The sequence below is a fragment of the Callorhinus ursinus genome, unplaced genomic scaffold (assembly GCF_003265705.2).
Source record: "Callorhinus ursinus isolate GAN/ISIS: 27379988/994484 unplaced genomic scaffold, GSC_fseal_2.0 scaffold20, whole genome shotgun sequence".
NCBI classification, from domain to species: Eukaryota; Metazoa; Chordata; class Mammalia; order Carnivora; family Otariidae; genus Callorhinus; species Callorhinus ursinus.
In genome coordinates this window covers 30,084,055-30,089,923 of record NW_027397082.1, presented here as the reverse complement: position 1 = coordinate 30,089,923, position 5,869 = coordinate 30,084,055, and the positions used below count along the sequence as shown (strand labels likewise).

Here is a 5,869-nt window from a genome sequence, read left to right as displayed (position 1 = left end):
CCTCGGCTCCACCCAGGGTCCTGGGTGCCTGTGGAGAGTTCCTTGGATATCCTCAGTGAATATTGCTATTGTCAGATATCCCCCTTCCTAAGAGCACAGAGACTCCGTTTTGCAGAATCTTCTTTCTCCTTCCCTGATCCCACCCATGGCATCTTTACTGGGGTGAGGGGTCTGGGAATTAAGGGCTTCCTTCGCAAGCTGGGCTGAGGGATGCCCTGTGAGAGATGCAACCTTCAAGTGCAGAGAGGCAAGGACAGAAAATGTAACAGGATGGGGCTCCTTCTGGTGCTGCTGGTATCTGGAAAAGAAAACTGGGGGCTGCTGACCCTCCAAGGCGATGCTGGTCCTTGTTCGGCTTTTTTTTTTTTTTTTTTTTTTTTTGTCCTGAGCAGATTTTCCACGGCTCTTTCCATCTATACCATGAATGTCCCTGTTGCCCGAGCAGGGTGGGAATGGAGGATACATATTTCTAGTTGGTATCTGAGTCCTGAATGACTTCAAACATGGATACTAACAGAAAGTTCTAAGTCAACCAATATATACACTGGGGCTTACATGCATTTAAACACGAAGGTGTGTTTTGTTTAAAAATTAAGAAAATCATTTAATTAAAAGAATTAAGAAAATTAGTTTGGCGGCTGCCAAGCAGGAAAACGTGTGTGGGCCATGGCAGGATGACAGCTTAGAGCTCCTGAGACTGAGGGTGTTTGCAAAGGAGATCCTCCCGGGAGGGCCCGTTCAGCGCACCAGGGCATCTAGGCACCGGCTGCAGGCACGCAGGGCAGTACGCTGTCCCGTCCGTTCACGGAGCTGCGTGTGAAGCTGGGAGAGAGAATAGAGGGGTTTTGTCCCATCCTTGACTGTCTCCCCAGCTCTCTTCTCCCTCCTCCCTCCACTTTCCACCTTGCAGAGCTCAGCTATACCAATCGGTCCACGTGAATCACTCTTAAATCTGCACTCTCTCCCCATTTCACTTCCAAAATTCAGTCTCACATTTTCTATTGCCACCTCCAGCCTGATGCCCCCTGACACCTCAAACTTACTAAAATCTGGCCTTTGCTCACCAAGCAAAATACAGAGATAGAGAGGAATACGTCAAACGAGAGGAAAACTGCTTTGGAGAAGCACTCTTTTGTTTCTGCTATAATTGCCCTGTCTCCCCACATATCACTTGGTTCTTTGCATGCAGGAGGCGCTCAGTGGCCGCTCACCGACCGAATGAATGGACCATGGACACCACCATCCACCTGCTGGCAATCACGCAGTTGTGAAGCCGGGAGCCCCGGTCCTGCCCTCCTCCCTGCTCTCTTGGCCGCCCTAACCCAGCTTCACCTTCTTTGGACCACATCTGCAGTCGTACCTTTATTGTCCCCCTCTTCCCGCTGTTCTCTTTAGTCTCCCCCCACCCCACCCCGTGTTAAATCCTTCTCGAGCCAAGGTTTTCTATTATTTGACATGTACGCAGACATCCTACTGCGTGTGCCTGGCCCTGTGCTCATCACCTCACAGACAGGAGCTCACTTGCTGTTCCAGGTCACCACATGAGGCAGGTTCTCTTCTCTGCCCCCCAGCCCCCACCCCATCCCTCACCCCAGACCCCATGCTGCTGACAAAACTGAGAGATGGCACAGCTTACTAGTGTGGGAGCAGGGAGCAGGTGCCAACGCCACAGCGAATCACTGCTCTGCTCTCTTGGGCTCTCACCTAAACACTATTAACTGATCCCCAAACCAGAAAACATAATAACAGGTCCTTCAGTCTCACATTCCAGAACTTTCCCAGTGTGTGCGAGCCCCCTCTCCAGGCCGATCGCCCCCTGGTCTTCCGGTTTGAGTCTTCCAGGTGCCTGCCCCACAGGCTCCCCTTTGCTCTTCCCCCAGCTGAGAAGTGATTTCTCCACACGTTCAAATCCTACCCATTGTTGAGGGCCCAGGTCATGGAATACTTGAAACCTCTTTTTGAAAACACCTCCATGTGCCTTTACTGTGCACCCAGTACTTAGCCCTTGCCCAGAGAGCAGCTTCCTGGAGAAACGCGTCCGGCTGCACCATGGAGCCTGGGCCAGGTCCCCCGGGGGCAGAGAGGACTATCCACCCTCCTGTGATCAAACTGCAGGAGACCGCCCCCCTCCACTGTTCCAGGTGCCTTCCCCCTGGCATCCAGATCAATGGCTAAAAGGCAAGTCATCCTCAGAGCCCACTGTGAACCTTCCTTAAAAGAGAAGAGTCTCTAGGGAGGAGAGCCCCGCCTCACCAGCCCCTGCCCCGAGGTCAGTACGCCCAAGACCTTTCATAAGAAGCCCAGAGCAGAAATCAACAATTGCCTTTCAAATGTGCACTATGACTTTATTCCCAGTTAAGCAATTTTGGTATTTATAAAACCTTGGATCCATTACCCTAGCTCATTAAAAATAATCGTGAGTTTCAACAGGAGAGATGGTAGGTCTGGCTGCAAAGTTAGGTGTAGGCATCTCCTACACCTGGGTGCACACCTGGTTGGCACCCTATGCGGAAGGACTCTTGACCGCCCATGGGCTCAGGGCCACCCTGTCCTCTGCCACTGGGACCTACAGTCCCTGTGGGCTTGAAAGTGCTGGTGGCTGAGCAATGCCGAGGAGAACTCACAAGCATTTGCCGGCCTGCAATGGATCTACATACCCCAGGTTCTCAGAACCTTCCAGGCAACCCTCAGAAGCATGGTTGATGGATGCCTAAGGTTTTCAAGTTCTCTCTAGTCTCCTCTGCAGGAGGGTCTGGGAGCCGTGTTCAATCCCAAGGTATTCTCTTTGCATTTTCATTTTGCTAAATTTTTCCCATTTTTCTGGGTCAGCCAAGTTAATCTGGGGATCTTGGTTCTGTCACCAAGGGACCTTACTGGAAGACATGAAGGCATTTGAAATTCCTTCCAGCTTTATGCCCTCAAGGTCTTGATCAGAGTGTCTACAGTTGGTGAGTATCTCGAAAGCCCCTTCGGCAACTTGCTGAGGTTGTCTTAATAAATGGCACCAAGAACTGAGTCTGGACCAGAACTTGGGGCTCTAAGATCCCCCCAGAGAAAAAAGTGGAGTCAGGCTTCCCCTTCATGCAATCCATTTGACAGTCATCCCTGCCTCTCTCAGCTGGATTGTGACCCGTTTGTGCCCAAGTAGAAAGGAGCATGACTTGGCCTACTGCATTTTTTCAATTTCATCGATGTTTTCATATGTTAGATACACTAAGTTTGTAACGACAGTTTTCCAAGTGTGTTTCCCAGAAAAACCTAAAGAAAAGGGCCTAGATGAACCCTTCTGTGTCAGAATGTGGAGAGCCAGGTTTCCTATCTGTACCCTCCCTTTCCTTCCGAAAAGTGGACATGGCTCTTTACACCAGCCCGGGCAGTGGGAACTGGGAAACAAATAGCCTGTTGCATTCTCTTTCCTTCCTACAGAAATGCGTTTCCTTCCAAAGCAATCTTATTATTTTTATATGTTCCCAGTGTCCTTCATTACAGGTGGGCTCTGGACCAGCTCAGGACTGACTGTGAAATTCACAAGAGAGCCCTCGTAGATGGAAAGAATCCGTCACTAACTCCAGTAAATATGACATTTCTTTCTTTTCATTAATAGAGCAACCCCCAATGTGCTCTCAGCTAAGGTATTTATCAAATAAAGCTTCTATAGCCTGTACATAATTGGATTCTTTAAAAGCTTTAAACTGATCCATCCTATAGACCTGGTTTGTCAAGGGTTCAGTGGCACATAGCAAATGAAATGAGGGAGACTGGGGAGTTAATCGACATCTCTTGGGATGGTTCGGAGAAGGGAGGATTTCTGGGGAAGAAAAACAAAGAAAGATGAGACAAGAAGAGATGAGAAGCCTTATGATTTGGTGTAATGAGGACTGTTTGGGGAGCTGTGGCTCTCAGCCATATCAACAAAATCCTCCCTTAGCTAATCTGAAGGCTACATCAGAATTCTCCTCCTAAAGATTTTAGTATTCCAGTTAATGTGTTACTCTCTATCAAACGACCCCAAAATGCAGTGACATAAAACCACCCCCATTTCACTGTCTCACAGATTACGTAGGGCGTGTTTGAACAAGGCAGAAGGGAGTAGCTTGTCTCCCCTTCACGATCTCTGGGGCCACAGCTGGGAAGACTTGAATGGCCAGGAGTGATGCTCACAGCTGGAGGTTGGACTGGGCTCATCTGGAGGTGTCTTCACTCAAAGTCTGACCCCTGAGCTAGATGGGTGACAGGCTGGGCTCTGCTGTGCCTGCTGACCACAGTGCCTCCTCCTTGCCATGTGGTTTGGGTGGCTTGTGGCAGGGTGGCTGGATTCCAGGAGAGAGTGCCTATGATGGTTAATTTTATATGTCAGCCTGACTAAGCCATGGTGCACAGATATTTGGTCAAATGCTAATCTGGATGTCACTGAGAGGTGGGTTTTTTTTTAGATGAGATTAACATTTAAATCAGTAAACTGAATAAAGCAGAGTACCCTCCATAATGTGGGTGGGTCACATCTCATCAGTTGAAGGCCTCAAAAGAAAAAATAAACTAACCTTTCTCCAAAAAGAAGGGATTCTGCCTTCAAACGACCCTGAAACTCAAGAGTGCAACATCAACTCTTCCTTGAGTCTTCAGCTTACCAGTCTACTCTGATTTTGGATTTGCCAGCCTCTGTAATAGTGTGAGGCAATTCCTTAAAAATACATCTCTCTCTCTCTCTCTCTGTCTCTCTCTCTCTCTATATATATATATATGTCTACATATATGTCTATATATCTAGTTCTTTTTCTCTAGAAAATCTTAATATGTAGGGACCAGAGAGGGATAATCTCAAGGGAACTTACTAGAAGACCTAAAGTCTAAAGTATCCAGGCCTTCTTTGGCTGAGCCCCAGAAGTCACGGGGCATCACTTTCCTGTGCTCTATTGGTCAAATTCAGATTCATGGTGGGGGTGTCAAGAAATATGGGTCCATGTCCTACAAGAGCACACTGTGAAATTTGTAATGGCCCTTTGAGAACTAGGATCGCAGACAGGGTATGAAGAATCACATCTGTGCCCAGAGCCCTGCTACCATGGCCTGGCCTCTGCATGCATTTCCCTCCTAGAGACAAGAGGGGGACAGTCAAGGTCATGTTTGTCCTAGGTGTCAGATAGGACCAACTGCCAGGTGAGTTCCTGCCTTGCCCTGAGCTTTGGAAGAAGCCTGTAGCACATGGACCATGGATCTAAACATCTGATTAACCTAGGCAACTTGGAAGAGCACATATGGGCAAACCCTGAAATTCAAATACGGGTTAGACTGGTGTGATGGTCGAGCCCATGAGCCATAGGATGCCTCCTCTCAGTGCGTTTAATGTACGCTGAGTCATATTCAAAATTCTTTCATTGTCTCCTTTAACTTTTGTAGTAAACACGTGAAGTAGTTACCTGTTGTTGCTGCATAAATCACCCCCAAACCTAGTGGCATGAAGCAACGCCAATCATTGCATCATTCATTCTTGTGGTTCTGGGAGACCAGGCTCAGCTAGGAGGGTAGGAATCACCTTGAGGGTCACTCACTCACAAGTCTGGCTGTTGATGAGGGACTGGATGGGACCTCAGCTGGGGCTCAGATGTTCCAGCTGTATTGGCTTGCTCATGAATAGTGGCTGGATTCCAAGAAAGAATCTCCCAAGAGAACCAGGCAGAAGTTGTACGGCCTCTTATGACCTCACTTCGGAACCATGTAGCATCACTTCCACTACACTCAATTCGCTCCAAGTGGGTCACTGAGGCCAGACCATACTCAACAAGAGGAGTGTCAAAGCATTTTCAGACAGGTCTAAAAACTGTATTTCTTTTTGTCATCCTCCAAGGCCTTGATAGACTGAGCTGATCAT

The 5,869-nt window shown here is 48.3% G+C and overlaps 1 long non-coding RNA gene across 1 annotated transcript; it reads right to left on the bottom strand.

Annotated features, from left to right (window-relative positions):
- Positions 1-574: 574 nt before the first annotated feature.
- LOC141374664 (uncharacterized) lies at positions 575-5,632 on the bottom strand. Its single transcript, XR_012381737.1, has 2 exons — positions 5,418-5,632; positions 575-822 (listed from the first exon to the last, which is right to left on the bottom strand). It is a non-coding gene; the product is annotated as an uncharacterized lncRNA (long non-coding RNA).
- Between the last annotated feature and the right edge of the window lie 237 nt (positions 5,633-5,869).